This window comes from Rhamphochromis longiceps, linkage group LG23 (assembly GCF_057381845.1).
Source record: "Rhamphochromis longiceps isolate RC_006_pf linkage group LG23, R_longiceps_female_GT1.1, whole genome shotgun sequence".
Classification (NCBI taxonomy): Eukaryota; Metazoa; Chordata; class Actinopteri; order Cichliformes; family Cichlidae; genus Rhamphochromis; species Rhamphochromis longiceps.
This window is the reverse complement of record NC_140578.1, coordinates 22,378,281-22,394,638: the sequence shown is the minus strand read 5'-3', so window position 1 is coordinate 22,394,638 and position 16,358 is coordinate 22,378,281. Positions and strand designations below refer to the sequence as shown.

Here is a 16,358-nt window from a genome sequence, read left to right as displayed (position 1 = left end):
GCACAGTCTGACAACAAAAAAGACACATAGGTACACAGCTTTGACATTAAAAGATGAATTCTTGTACCATTTACCATTAGTATGCACATAAACTAACCAACTAAAGTCTACACCTTGAAGGTGTAGACTTAAAAATCCCTTTTATTTGTTTACAAAGAGCCTCAATACATCAAAAAAGTTACATTAATTGAAATACCCATGTATAAGTAGATTTTAGCTAATTACAGAAATGCTGTCATGTTGTCAGAGTTGTTATTGCTTAGTAGTGTTGGGATCGTTTATGCTATAAGACTGACTCTTACTCTGTTGCTTTGAACAAAAACTTCAGGCCAAAACGTAAAACAACACAAACTATAACACGACCAGCCAGTTTAATTATTATTTTTTATAAAAAGACATACAATGACCGTTAACTGGATTATGTATCTCTTCTTTTCCAAAGAGCCTTTAATGGTCTTTGTCACAGCAGATGTTTGACTTGTCAAACGTCACACCACAGGTGTTACTAACTGTGTTAATTAAGGCTGGCTCTGTTCTGTTCAAGTATCCCAGGCTGTGTTTGAATTGTCCACTTGTTCACTCACTCATCTAATATATTACTATATAGTGGACTCACGAGAGAACAAGAGCAGGCAGCTGTTGATGCATTTTGGACACTATTTCAATATACCACTGAGTTACGCACCGGCTGTTTGTAATTATCTCTGTCGCATAAACAAATGGCAGAACATCTGCACCACATTTAAGACCAAGGACACCTCATTATTGCAATTTCCAGATAAATATATGTTATGAATTGGATATCTCTCAACACTGAAAAAGAAAAGCATTTATATCATAAATTAGCGCATTTTTACATACTTTGGGTGAACTATGACAAAAATGATCACAAGTGTAGCTATAACTGCTGCTCTATCATTAACCCTTTAAGACCTACCATAGAACCAAGTCCAACAGAGCTTATATTATATTTTTACATGCTGTAGTGCCATTTTTGGGAGCATTTCAAGTTGCTATACATCAATACAAGCATTACAGCCTAAATTTTAATAATATGCATGCATTAAGTACATAGTAATTACATAAATTGCAAAAAAGTGCAATAAACTACAAAAAAATTTAAAATTGTTTTTGTTTTTTTAACATATATTTCTAGTTAGAGATATTTAAGAGGCTTATCCCTCAAAACTGTAAATACAAAAAAGTTGCACAAAATAGTTTCTCACCACAGGACATTTATTTTGAGTGTCTTCATAGTTTTATTTTTGAAATACACCAATTTTTATATACTGCAGGAAAAACGAAAATAAATATTATAGTGTAAATTTGCAAAAAAAAAGCAGCATAAGCATCAAAATAAACTATTTCCAGCAGTGCAATTTTAGTTCTAAGCATCCCAGAAAGATACAGAAAGTCATAAAGTCAAACACAACTTTTAAAAACACCAGTATAAGCTCATGAGGCCCTGATGGTAAAAAACTACATTTCCGCGAAAATGACGTCACTTCCGGTTTTGGGCAGGTCATGGCGGACATGCGATAATTCGCGCTGACATCTATTCCAAATAGGAAGTGTTACAAATAGCTGATCGGAACGGCAAAGCGTGTTTCTGGAATATTATGTTTTTGTTGCTGCAATTGCTTTTTATGCAGTTTTTGCAAAGCTATATGTGGAAGGAAGCCGTGACCTAGGACAAGCTGATGGCATAAGATGTAAGTACAACTTCTCCGGTTTCATATGCAAAAAATATTATCCCGCTAGCTCATGTGGTTGCAGAGCTACCGGGATTTTAAAGTAGTTGCGCAAAACGGAGCGTGCCTGCTCTGACCGGTTTTAAAGGGTTAATATACAGTCGTAAAAAAAACTGATATGCTGTGTTTTGTGGCCAAAAATCTCCACTTTGCTTTGCATGTTTGGACATTATTCCCAGTGTGAAGAGTTTTGAGTGAAAAGAGGTTTTCTTCTGGAAACACTTCCAAACAAGCCATGCTGATGTTGCCTTTGTTTTTTAAAGTTTCTTTGTGCATTGCACAGATTGATCTTGGGGTGAATGTACTGGGACGCTCACTCCTTGGAAGATTGTGGCTGTGTGTTAACACACACCTAAATTCTTCAGAGAAACTACCAAAGCAAACTACCAAAACTTCAGCTTTTATAGAGGTGCTCACACTTGTTAATGATCAGTTAGCAGTGTGCAGGCCTGTGAAAACCTTCCTTTTCACATGTCCGCAATGTGGAATTCCAGATTGTAGAGTTCATTGAATGATTGATTTTAAGCAGCTGCACTTGAAAAACTTGATAAGATGGCTAAACTAATTGTCATAAAAAGCAACAGCACTAAGCATGCTGACTGATTTTAAGTGTGCAGTACTTAGGTTTAATAATTCATAAGAACTTAATAGTACACTGTACCATAGTAAAGCACCTTTAAGCAATTTTAAATTAAATACACTTTACGTATCATTTCATCCATCCATCTGTTTTTACCTGCTTATCCAATTCAGGGACATGGTGGGACCAGAGCCTATCCCAGCTACCACAGGGCAAGAGGCATGGTACATCCTGTACAGAAATACATCTTTATAATATTTATATTATGTGTTAAGCGACAGAGAATGCTGTTGGATTTATGTGCCCCATACACCGCACAGCAACACTGGAATTGGTTTTTATTTAAGATCTGAACACAAACAGTGACTGGGAGTCATTAATAACCACAGGAGGCTCATAGTCATGACTAAAATTTTACTCGTGAACACTGGAAACCACTCGACACATTCAAAATAATCACAGTCTAAACACAACATCCTTGAAATTATAATGAGACACATTAAGTTTACATTATTAAATGAAACAACTTTGATTTTTCTCCTAACCCTGCAATCAAAGGAGCTAAATGGGAACCACTGCTTTTATTATATCCTGCTGGCGAGTCAAAATGTCCTTCTTTGAAAAATGGCCTGCTACATTTTACTAGCTAGATGATCTGCTAAGCTCCGAACTGAATAACAGCCATGTTACTCATTCATGTCACGGACAATTCTGCAGGCTTCTCAGAGTTTTCCAGACACTCTGTAAATTTTAAGGTGTATTTTCTCACATCACACCTTTTTGAATGTTCTCTTATAGAAAAGATTGTATGGTTTTTATGCTCTTTATATAGTCATTTCATGTTTGTGTGTACAGTGTGAGTTTAATTGTGTGTTACTACAAAAAGTTGAATTCTATTTATTTTAAAATGTAAAAGTAATGTGCTTCAACAAGTGATCACTGATCAGTATGCCTTCTCTTGGAGGTTTTATGTAGAAGTGTTGCCAAGCCTGACAGTAAGCCAAAGTTCATCCTCAATCTCTTTCACTCGCTGAACCTCTGGCGCCTGATTCTCAAGCTACAGGATTAGTGTTTTGTGGGAAAACTGCTGGAGAAGGGGAGGAATCAAAGCTGACAGGCAGACAGAGGGAGACGAATGGAGAACTGGCTGGGCAGACTGGCAGAGGCAGGGCAATGTAGAGGTTGACCAATTAATCGCCACAGGTGAGGTTTGAGTCCTCGGGGGGTTTGGGAGTATTTCGGAGAGCTGGAGGTTAATGTGCATCTGTGGAGAACACAACGGATAAAACCTCCTCCACTGGGAACATCCTGAAAATCAATGCTTTGCTCCACTCACCTCAGTTTGATTCATTCCCTCATTGCCGCTTGACTGGCACTGTGGTCAAAATTTTTTAGCAGTTCTGTCCAAAAGTTTGGTGTACATCACACCTTCCTCCCACGGTGATGATATTCACCATGTGGATAGGGAATTGCTGGCTACTTTCTGTTAGAGAGAGAGAGAGAGAGAGAGAGAGAGAGAGAGAGAGAGAGAGAGAGAGAGAGAGAGAGAGAGATACACAAATTTTAGAAATCTGTTGGGGTTCGTTCCACAAGCCTTCAGAATAGCTGCACTGGGGTTAAGGTTAATTCTTAATGATCACATCCTACCTTCTTGGTGCCCATACACACATTTTGTGGTCTTGGTAATAGGGAGCCCTTCCTATTCTCTGACTGTCCTCGAGGGAATTTGGACAGCAGTAACTTCTTGCCTGCAACATTTATGTACAAACCCTTTAACTAGGCTAGCAGCCAGGAAACAGCCAGTGAGGGAACATGGGAGGATTCCTAGGTGACAAGTTAGCGGATCTGCTTCAGGCCTTGTTAACTGACTTCAGGTGAAGAAACATGGCAGAGAATTCAGAAAATGAGGATAATAGAAGATAAAAAAAAAGCATAATATACAGAGAAGAGGTTGTGAAGAAAGAGAGGTTAAAAAAAGACGTGTAACTAACAAGAGTAAAAAATGAGGAGTGGGACTAATAATAATAATATAATAAGAATTATTGCTTGGATTCAAATCATGAATCACAGCAAGAATTTTCCAAAACAACAAGAAACAAGGATCACTGTCATAGTGAAAAAATAAATTGATCCCAATGAGATGCTTTCCAGATAGTATTCCATCAAAATCAAATGTGCATCATTCATAATTCCATCAGTATTAACAACACCACAACACCAACACCAACACCACTGGCCAAAAGGTTATCTGTTATATGTAAGCAAAACATTGGTTCATTCCTTGAGTGACAGTAGGAGACATTTGTATGACTTATAGTCAGTGTTAAGTGGCTTAACAAACAAACAATATTTGTCTGAAAAAGGACTGGACTGAAAATGTGGGATAAATCAATCAAGGAAACACTTTGAATGACCTTCAGAAAGCCTGGAGAGCTGTTTTTAAAGACTACTATTATAACATTACAGGAAAGTGTAGCTGCTTAAAAACAAAATATAAAGAATGTTGCGCAGTATCACTTGTAGTAACACTGAAGTGTGGAAGTGCATTACTTCAGTTCAGCAGGGTGAAACGACCTCTTGTGAATAGGATAACATCGCAGTAGTTATGGGAGGCTATCCAAGGACCGATAACAGCCATGCAATTGCTGATAACACAACTGGATAGTACAGGATATAATGCTTGGATGGGACGCTCGGGTGGAAAAAGACTGGAGTTTATAGCAGCCCAGTTTCCATTCAGTCCTGGGATCCCTGAGATGACTTTTTGTGCACGATTCCTGACAAAAATGCATGACAACTTGACTAAACCAACATAATAACAATAATTTGTTCCAATCTATAGGAAGCAGCTTTATAAAGGTTTCGACATGCTGAATTACAGCCTTCACAGCAAGACTCAAGTTCTACAGAGAATTACAGCAGCACAAATGATATACATTCAAATGCAGGACGGCGTTCTGAAAACTCTCAGAACAAAAGGGGGGAGAGAACAATCACAACACATTACACTTTATTGTTTTTCTAACCACATTAAGGGTGGATGGTGCCAGACTCTGGAGGTGGGCTGTAGGACGCCCACGTAATTAGAAGTTAGAAATGGTACCCCTGTTTTCAGTGGGTTTAGCCTCCTGCCCATTGTTTGGACCAGCCTAGAGACAGACAAATGTGGATAACATGGATGTAGTTTTTAAAAAAAAAAAAAAAAAAAAAACACAAAACAAAACTCATTATTGTTAATTGCTAGTTAAAACATGTACTGTATGTTCATCGTTCCTATTTGGCCATTTGGCACTGACCACTAGAGCCAAATAATGCGGCTGCTGCGGTGCCTGAATAGCCCAACAATAGCATTACAACAGAGTCAAAAAGAAGCTTTGTTTTCACATTACTGCCCATCAAAAGGGTTGCAACCACTGTCAAGCATTTGCACCAAACAATGCAAGAACAACTGCACAGGCATGATAACCATTTCCACTGCTTTGTTCTTTTTCAGCTGCCAATCTCTCTCTGTTGATCTATAGGAGACACATGAAGCATATAAAACATAAGCACACACATTCGTGGGGGCTCTTTGCTCCCTAGTCCAGCAGTGTTTTCTCAGTCGAGGGCTGAGGAAACAGCATGATCTAAATAGCTCATTAACTTTTGATGACTGGGTCCTTTGGCTGTAGATCTTGAAAGCAAATGGGAGCTAGACTCCTTATGGCTATTGATTTAGCAACACCCCCCTCTGCACATCCCAAGGAGGGCTACTAGGGACACCAAATAATTCATGCCAAGATCTGTGCATTTGTTAATGACAGATGGGGACAATGTGCTATTTAAAAGTGCAAACCACATTTGTTACAGCATCACTAACAGCTTTAACACATTATTGATACACTCACGCTGAGACTAAAATAACCCAACAGAGTGTTCTTAGCGATAATGTAAACAGTGGTATTTGGTTTTCAGCTAGGCCAGTGTGCCAAGCACTTTGAATCATAGATCCTCGAAATAGAAAACTTTCCTCTTGTTGCAAGAGCAGTGAGCATTTTCATCAACTCCATGTTGATGAAACCCTGGATTGCTTTTGAATAGAGTGTCATTAGGGGAAATGCCTATTAGTCTTCCACTGATGCAACATACCTGGGGTTGTTGGGAAGACATTAGAGTTGGAGTTGTGTTATCCAGCGATGAAACCAAATGGGTGAGATGTTTGACTTGTAATAATAAAATAAAAACTCGCACATGTTTGGGACTGGAGCCTATCATGTGTCATAGTCAAGATGATTCCAAAACGACAGACTTATGTGGCTTAGTAAGAGCGGTAAAGTTAGGTTGAAATTCCAAACAGAATAAAACATGCACAATCCTAAGCCTGTAAGAAGGTCTTTGATCTTATCCAGGTGACTTCCAGGTTAACTCTTTGTTTTCTATACGACGAAGGCAGTTCACCTCTTATTGGGGTACATTACTATGGTAACATATGCTGTTGACCTAACCTGCTTTGGAACAGATTAGCTCTGCAGGTATGAAATCAACAATCAATTTTCCAAGAAGAAAAGAAAATAGTGCGACCATTCCTGGAACATCCCTAGGACCCTTCTACATGAATAGTGGGAGGGTCTAATGTTTTTCAGTTGTGTCTAATGTATTGACTTTCCCTGATTGATTTCATCGATGCAATGTTATACTGTAATTTTTATCCCTGTTCAGGCAAACAATTTTAGAATGTTTTTGTGCTATAAGCTTTAATACAAGATCCTTAAAAATAACTAACCCTACATGTGAATTTTGTTTTCATATTTAGTTTACTTGCTCTCCAACTCTTAATCACCAACGGGGTTGTAGATGACAGAAATTAACCACAAAACTCGATTATAATCCATTGAATTCTCCTGAGTCTTAATGATAGTGCTGTACTCCTGAAAAGTATTTCAACTTACATTGTTGAAATTTTGCAAGAGAAAATGCCTCCCCTTTCATGCGAATGCACTCGTAGCACGATTGATAACGCATGGGTTGCCTGAGTGAGTCGATAACCAGCTTAACCTGATTTTAAGATAAATGTATTCAGATGACTGCATAGGCTGAACTTGCTTCACCACACAGAGCCCAGAGGAAGCAAACCAGGGAGCACATGAGGGCAGATACACAGACAAAGAACTAAATGGAGACCGCATACACACACAGACGGCTAATCAGAGGAAGTGGACGCAGGACAGAAATGAGTGTGTGCTGACAATCAAGATAGCTGTAGGCAGAAGTAAAACACAAAGCAAGACACGCAATAAATAAAGCAGGAAGTAAACCTGAAGCTGCTACAGAGGTAAGACTCGAACGGAGGGATAGAAGTTATTAAACACTAAAAATAGCTGGAAGTGAAATACAATACGGACCACAGACTAAATGTCCTGGAGTGTAAAGGAAAATTAAAACCTCAAACAGGCAACAGACGTAAGAACATGGAATCTCAATTAAATGAATCAGAAAATACCAAATAATAAACCAGGATATTAAACTCAGAGGAACTCAAAACCCTGGGAAACAACCAACACATCCCACAACTGGTGGTTTAAAGACAGCCTGGGACCAAATTCTAACAATATCAAAAATGTACAGCGATCATCTCACAGTGTGACTGCTGCCTTATCCCGCATCTACTAACCGACTACTAGGAATGCAGAGTGAGGTGTACTCCAGCCGTTGCCTTGACCCCACCGAAATGGGTCATCCAACTGAAAGAAATAACAGAGGAAGTGCACCTGCATGTAGCCTACAAATCAGTATTAGCAGTATTTTTGCACAGTCCACATGTATGAGATCTGATGTTACACTCAGGTTTATTCAAGCTGTGTTGCACAGTGTGGTCTGCAAAAAAACCTTCTTGAATCTCAATCTGAGGTTCCCTGTACTTAGAATTTTTTCCGGTTTTGCCACAAAGAGGATATATGAGATGCAGACAATGTGTACAATTGAGGTTATCATCTATTCTGACATTCAGGGAACTGGGCAGAAATCACATCGTGTCAACACCCACCATGGGCCTTCGCAATGCTTTGTTTTAATTAAACAGTGGGACTCCCCTGGTCCGCACCAGTTCTAAGTCAGTTGCCGGATGCCGGCTGGTCATGAGATGGGTATCACAGCTGAGGTGATCTGTAAACAGGGTCCAGAGCCGCCGCTGGTGGTGGACACTGCCTAATGAAAACCCAGGTCATGTGACTTGCTAAGCACCACAGACATGGTCTCTACAAGGAAGGCCATGCACCAGTGGCAGACAGAGAGGAAGGCAACAAGATGACTGCTCCCCCAGCCCCATTTCTTACCCCAACCCAACCAGCCCAGCCCTTAGCAACAATCTTTATCCCGCAGTGATGGATTTGGCCTGCTGACTTCCTTTAGCTGCCCTGAGGTAACATGCCAGAAGCTTTTCACCTTGAAGACAAACACCTTCACCCCTAAAATTTCCAAGGGCCAGTGAGAGCTCACCGGATACCGCTGGAACCACGACGCAGGACAGATTGTTGACGCGTGACAGCCTCGCAACATGATAAATGTCAGAAAGCCAAAGGATGGATGGACTATTTTGCTACAATCCTTATGTTGTTTCATTATGTCAATGAATGGTGGCATATTTAAATATATAAAATAGGCTTACACAGCATTTCCTTTTTTTAAAATAGCAAAACTAAATATTTAATGCTCTAATAACAGGTATAAAATTCAGTATGTGGGTTTTCTTATACTGAAAAAAAGTTAATATCAAGAAATACACGTGAAAGTAAAAGATGAAAGGTCAGTTAAGCAAAAATCAACACAAAAAATTGCTTAGCGAAACAAGATTTGAACAAGACCTACTCCAATAAGAGACAGCTGGACCCAGGATAAACTAGCTGAATAAACCATTTTGAGGGCAAAGATGGAAAATAACCATATGGTTGGCCTCGTAAATTGAGTTAAGCCCATTTAGTTGGCCTCTGTATTTAAACCACCTCCACCCCTCAGCCTCCTCTTTTGTTTAAACCAGGAAGGACTGGAACAGCAGACAGGTAACTCCTGAAAACAGAGAAAAATTAATGTAACCTAAAAATCAGTGACAAAAGTGTATAACTTATATGAAAACAAAATATCCACATTAATTAAAGCAACTGTTTGCAAAAATGTAAAATGAGGAGGGAGGGTAAAACCTTAAATCTGTGTCTGATTTATATGAATGTGAGATGTGAATAAATATCACTGAATTTCAGGTGTGTGGTTGTGGACACCACCATCACAAACACACAACTACAAATTTAGCTAAACTCAAAGATACAGCTATAAAAATACACACCAAAAAGTTTTTTTTTGTTTGTTTGTTTTTCCTAAACCCACAACCCTGCACATTTTTGCTATTGTTGAGATCTACTGAAAAATGTAATTTTTTTCTTTCCTGTTTTTGCATTTTTATTTAGTTTTTGGCAGTTTTGGATCTCGGGTCAAAACCATGTTTGTATCTGTTCGACACAAAGCCCAGTGTTGGGGGTTTTTTGCATGGGGGAAGGTGGGGGTTCAGTGCTTTTGATGGAATACCAAACGGAAGTGGTGTATGTAAATTTGGATTAAGCGGATAAGGCCCCTGTCACCTTCAATATCCACTGTTGCCATTATGTGTGAGTGTGTGCATTTCTGTTTGTGTGCAGGTGTTACAGCCAGTTGCTTTTGGCTAAAGAAATGCATATAAATGCACTTTTTACCTGCAGCAGCACTTCAATTAAAGGCCGCACTTAGGCAAGCTCATAAATGAAGTGGGCATGTGTTTTCTTCAGGGATACTGAAGTGTGTGTGTGGGCTTTATGAACATATGTCTCTCTATACAAGCCTGAGGGAAAGAACAGTCCGCGGTTTTAAATCACACCTTGAACTGCTTGATGACTGCAGGCTAACAGGGTCCGTGTCCGAAGCTGATAGTGCCGCTCTATGACTCAACCTATATCTGGCGTTTGCGTTTTTCCGGCATCACGTTCCCGCACGGCGCCAGGGGAGAAAGACCAAGGGACCGAGGAAAGCGCTGATAAGACGTGGAGCTTGTCGTGTAGAGGGTCAGTGCGGCAGGGAGATAGGGCAGCTACATGGCAAAAGTAAGCCGAGCGTGACCACTTTCTTACTCTTTCACTCATCCTTTCCTGTCTCCCCACCCCTCCGGTCATCCTCAGTATGGTCTTGTTATCTTGCACAGCACTGATGGCTGCTGTGAGTGTGTGTGTGTCTGTGAATGAATGTGTGTGTATCTTTGCTTGTGTTTGTGCTCCTATTTGTGTATGAATACATGCACACCGCCCTGTCATTTTTTTGTCGCCCTTTTTGTCACCTCTGTATTCAGTCCCCTAAACATCATTTCAGCCTCTGCCGGGGACCGCAACGGCGGGCACAGAGGCATCTTTTCAGCCTGAACAAAAACGTGAGGATGAGACGAGGTAAAGCCCCCGCGTCAATTTTTCACCCACTCTTAGGCTGCAGCTGTCCTTGAATATAAATGATGGTGTTTTAACCCACTCCTCTCTGCCAGGGTCCCAGAATTCTGTATGCCTATCCTAGCAAGGATCTTCCTTATTTTTCCAAGCTTACTAAAAAAAAAAAACTAAAAAAAAACCCCTGCTCTTCTCACATCCCCAACAGCAACTCCAGGATAGACCTTGACATCTTGTCTCATCACCGAAACTCATTTTTGACACCCAAGAGGGAGGCAAACGGAGAGAATTTGATCTCTGTGAGTCTCAGGGAGCAAGTCCTCTAATCTTTCTCCCGACCAATCCTGTGGGGCAGGGACACTTACTGTACAACTCACTCATCTCCAGCGGTTAGCTTTGATTCTCTCGCTCCTCTCTGCTGATTTCGCATAATCAAACGGTAATGAGGTTGGCTGCGGTGCGCTGGCACGGCCCCGGTGCATGGCTAGCTTGCGCTCGCATGTTAAGGGGGTTTTAGTTAAGAGGAAGGAGGAGGAGGAGGAGGAGGAGGAGGAGGAGGAGGAGGAGATGGAAGTAGAAAAAGGTCTGGAGCCCCCTACTTTGCAAGCACATTTGTTAGAAATACAATTACACAGGCGCACAGGAGCATACCGGACTCTGCAATGATTTCTTCATTCTCTAGCCGATGGAGCGGCTAATTTCCTTAGCAGCTAAGTACTTATAGATTGCTCTGTAACAGAAGCTTGCGACAGTGGACAGGGGTAATGTAACGCATGACTGTTTCCGCCTCATATCTGCCATACAGTGAGGCTGGTTCTGAAGCGTGGGCCACATTACGGCGTTACACACTGAGTAGATAAACATTCAGGCTCAGGCTTTGATTTGCACTCCTGCTTCAGGGGAAACAGGTTAAAATGACAGGAACACCTTAGAAGGTAATTGTCAGGGTCCCTGTGCCTACCCGGTCGGCTCAGTACGGCTACATATGTTTTGTATTCCTTTTTTTATTTTTTTCCTGCTCTCTCCTTTCCCCTCTTTCCCTCCTCCCTCTGCCTGGGCGGAGCTTACCTGCGGGCTCCTGCCCTTGGCCCACGCACCTGTGGCTCATCACGAGTGATCCAGCTCCTTTATAAGACGGCAGCCCTGTGTTTCTCGTCGCTGGACCGTTGCCGACCCTCGTCAGTGTAACCCCAGCTCAATGACTTCAGAAGTGTTTCATAGCGATTTACCTAACTACCCATTCGTGTCTCTGTGTACAGATTCCCTGGACCTACCCCTGTGTTACCCGAGTGAGTGGAGTGTGAGGAGGAGTGGACGGAGAGTGTGCGTGTCTTTCCCGTTCGTGTGTGGACCCCCGGAGCCCGGCTTTCCCCTCACTTTTGTAAATAATCACCTGGTGCATCATAATAAAGACTCTTGTGCTTTCAAGACCTAGAGCCTGCGCGTGAGTCCGTTCAGTCCCGTTGTGACAGAACGGTCCAGCCACAATGGACTCAGCAGGCTCGGCGTCACCCGCCCCAGCCCCGGTCTCGTTGGATGAGCTGTTGCAGCGACACGAGCATATGTTGATGCGGCTCAGTGGAGACGTTGCCGCTTTGTCTCTGGCTCTCGCCCAGCGGACCCCGTTGACTGACTCTCCGCCCCCGCCAGCCTCTCCGGCAGACGAACCCATCCCGGGCGCGAGCGCGTCTCAGCCCGCAAGCGCGGCCCAAACTACACCTGTGGTCGTCGGGCATCAGCCTCCCTCTCCTGAACTGTTTCATGGTGAGTTGGATAAGTGTGCAGGATTTCTCACACAACTCACTTATTTTTTTCGTCAGCAAATTCACTGGTACCCTGGCGATGGAGATAAGATTTCCTTCTTTGTGCAACTGTTACGTGATCGCGCTCTACAGTGGGCCCAGGCAGTGCTACGATCCCACCCCGACATCTCCTACCCCGAGTTTTTGTCTAAGTTTAAGAGCGTTTTTGACAAAGGATCCGAGGCTGCCGCCGCCGCTCAACGCCTGTTAAATCTTAAACAAGGTAGACGCAGGATGTCGGATTATTCTGTCAATTTCTGGGTTTTGGCTGAGCAAACGGGGTGGGGGCAGGAGGCGCTAAAGAGTGCCTTGCTTAATAACATCTGTGATGAATTAAAAGGCGAACTAATAATGCATGACCTGCCTGCCTCTCTTGACTCTCTAATGACTCTGTGCATTAAGTTAGATGATCGCCTTCAGGCTCGCAGAGACCTCCGGGGGCGGGCCTTTCAGGAGCCACGGGCGCTCTTGGGCCCACCAGCGGGGGAATGGAGGGCTAAACCCAGTGCTGCCCACAGTGGCGAGCTAAGCGAGGAAGGCGAGCAGCCCATGCAGCTGGGTCGCTCACGGCTAACACCCGCGGAACGTCAGCAACGCATGGTCTCTGGTGAGTGCCTGTACTGCGGCCGTAAGGGCCACTTCATTGCCACCTGTCCATCTCGACCAAAAGGGGGCGCCCGCCCGTAGTTAAGGGAGTACTGGTGGGCGACCTGTCTAGTAAAAGCTCCCTTCCACGCTTAATGTTACCGGCCAAGTTAACAGTTCACACAAAAACCCATTCTGTGATGGCGTTAATTGACTCTGGCGCGGAACAGAGCTTTATCGATTCAGCCCTCGCGGAAAAATTAGGGGTTGGGTCTGACCCTCTACCTCATCGTTTACATGTCACCGCCTTATCTGGGCAGCGGCTGCCTGATATAACCCATGTCTCAGAGCCCGTGTCACTCACACTCTCCGGCAACCACACCGAGGTTCTAAGCCTATTCGTGTTTAAAGCTCCTCAAACACCGCTTGTCTTAGGTCACCCCTGGTTGCGACAGCATAACCCTCATATCGACTGGAAATCTGAATGCGTGGTAGGCTGGGGAGTGGATTGTCACATGAACTGCCTCCGGGCTGCAACTCCGCCCTCCGCGTCTCCTCCAAATAACCTGTCTGAGCCTCCGGATCTCACCTCTGTTCCACCTGTGTATCACGACTTGGCTGAAGTTTTTCGTAAAGATCTTGCACAATCGTTACCACCTCATCGGCCGTATGACTGCGCCATTGATCTTCTCCCAGGCACCACACTCCCCACCTGTCGCCTTTATAGTCTCTCCCAACCTGAGAGAGCGTCTATGGAGAAATACATCACGGACTCACTGGCAGCAGGCATAATCCGGCCGTCCTCTTCCCCTGTGGCAGCCGGCTTCTTCTTTGTAGAAAAGAAGGACAAGTCTCTCCGGCCTTGCATTGATTACCGCGGCCTTAATAACATTACAGTTAAGAACAAATACCCCCTACCGCTCCTTTCCTCGGCTTTTGAACTTCTGCACGAGACAACGATCTTCAGTAAATTAGACCTCCGCAATGCCTACCATCTAGTTCGGATCAGGGAAGGCGACGAATGGAAAACAGCTTTTAACACCCATCTGGGGCATTTTGAGTACCTGGTGATGCCCTTTGGGCTGACTAACGCCCCAGCAGTTTTCCAGGCCCTCGTGAATGACGTCCTCCGGGACTTTATCAATCGGTGCGCATTTGTCTACTTGGATGATATCCTTATCTTCTCTAAAACAGTGGCGGAGCACGAGACACACGTCAGACAGATTCTGCAGCGTTTGCTGGAAAACAGACTGTTTGTGAAAAGCGAAAAGTGTGACTTTCACGTGGACTCCGTGGCCTTTCTCGGATACATAATAGAGCGGGGTGATCTGAAACCCGACCCGGCGAAGGTCCAAACAGTGCTTACCTGGCCCGAACCCCCAAACCGTCGACAGCTCCAGCGCTTTTTAGGCTTTGCCAACTTCTACCGCCGCTTCATCCGAGATTTCAGTAAACTCGCTCTGCCTTTAACCAGACTCACTTCTCCTAAAGTGTCTTTTCAGTGGGACCAATCCGCGCAGGAGGCCTTCCTACGTCTCAAAGAACGGTTCGCTACAGCACCTATCCTCTGCCAACCCGACCTCCAGCAACAGTTCGTCGTTGAAGTGGACGCATCGGATTCCGGGGTCGGGGCGGTGTTGTCCCAACGGAGGGAGGGTAAGCTCCACCCATGTGCCTTTTTCTCTCACCGTCTCTCCCCAGCAGAGCGCAATTATGATGTTGGAGACCGGGAACTTCTGGCTATCAAGTTAGCACTGGAGGAATGGAGACATTGGCTAGAGGGAGCCACTCAACCATTCATCGTGTGGACAGACCACAGAAACCTTGAGTATCTCCGAGCCGCAAAGCAACTCAATCCCCGGCAAGCGAGGTGGGCTCTCTTTTTCACGAGATTCAACTTTTCAATTACGTACAGGCCCGGGAGCCGCAATGTGAAGCCAGACGCCCTCTCCCGACTGTATGACTCCTCTGAAGCGGAACCCGAGCCAGGTCCGATTCTTCCTGCCTCCTGCTCCATCGGCACGGTGACCTGGGAAATCGAATCTCAGATTAAAGAAGCTCAGAAAACAGAACCAGATCCCGGGACCGGGCCCCCAGGTCAGTTGTTTGTGCCCTCCTCTGTTCGTTCTCAGGTACTGCAATGGGCACACGCCGCCCGGTTCACCTGTCACCTGGGAGTACACCGCACCATACGATTCCTCCAGCGTTACTTCTGGTGGCCCACTTTGGCTCGGGATGCACGGGAATACGTCGCCGCCTGCACGACCTGCGCCCGTAACAAGTCGTCCAACCAACCTCCCTCCGGTTTGCTACAACCGCTGCCCACTCCGGGACGGCCTTGGTCCCACATAGCCTTGGATTTCGTCACCGGATTACCGGCTTCAAAAGGTAACACAGTCATTCTAACCGTTGTGGACAGGTTTTCTAAAGCTGTCCATTTCGTTGCCTTGCCCAAGCTGCCTACGGCCCTGGAAACCGCTCACCTCCTCACCACGCATGTATTCCGCCTCCATGGAATTCCGGAGGACATTGTGTCAGACCGTGGCCCCCAGTTCACTTCACGGGTCTGGAGGGAGTTTTGCTCCGCCCTCAGCGCTAAGGTTAGTCTGTCCTCTGGCTTCCACCCTCAGACCAACGGACAGGCTGAGCGGGCGAACCAAGACCTGGAGGCTGCTCTGCGGTGTGTGGTGTCCACAAATCAAACGACCTGGAGTGACCAGCTGCCATGGATTGAGTACGCCCACAATTGCCTGACTTCCTCAGCCACTGGAGTTTCACCTTTTGAGGCGTCATTAGGATTTCAGCCTCCGCTCTTTCCGGCCGTTGAGGGTGACCTCTCGGTGCCATCCGTCCAACACCACCTGCGTAGATGTCGCCGGGTGTGGAGAGCCACCCGAGCTGCCCTCCTCCGGACGACGGCACGTAACAAACAGCTCGCAGACTGCCATCGGACACCGGCTCCTGAGTATGCGGTCGGACAAAAGGTATGGCTGTCCACCCGCTATGTGCCCCTCCGGGCGGAGTCCAAGAAACTGTCTCCTACTTTTATTGGGCCATTCGAAATCGGTGCGCTTGTGAACCCTGTGTCTGTTCGGTTGAACCTTCCGCGCAACATGCGTGTCCACGACGTTTTCCATGTCTCCCAGATTAAGCCCGTGCTCTCCAGTCCTTTGTGCCCTCCTTCCGGGCCCCCGCCTCCCGCCCGGAT

The 16,358-nt window shown here is 44.7% G+C and overlaps 1 long non-coding RNA gene across 1 annotated transcript in view; it reads right to left on the bottom strand.

Annotated features, from left to right (window-relative positions):
* Positions 1–2,883: 2,883 nt before the first annotated feature.
* LOC146641944 (uncharacterized) overlaps positions 2,884–16,358 on the bottom strand; it is a 69,622-nt gene continuing 56,147 nt past the window's right edge. The window contains exons 4-5 of the long non-coding RNA XR_014909750.1: positions 3,668–3,814; positions 2,884–3,595 (exon numbers count right to left, since the gene is read on the bottom strand). This is a non-coding gene — a long non-coding RNA (uncharacterized LOC146641944). The remainder of the gene's footprint in view (positions 3,596–3,667; positions 3,815–16,358) is intronic.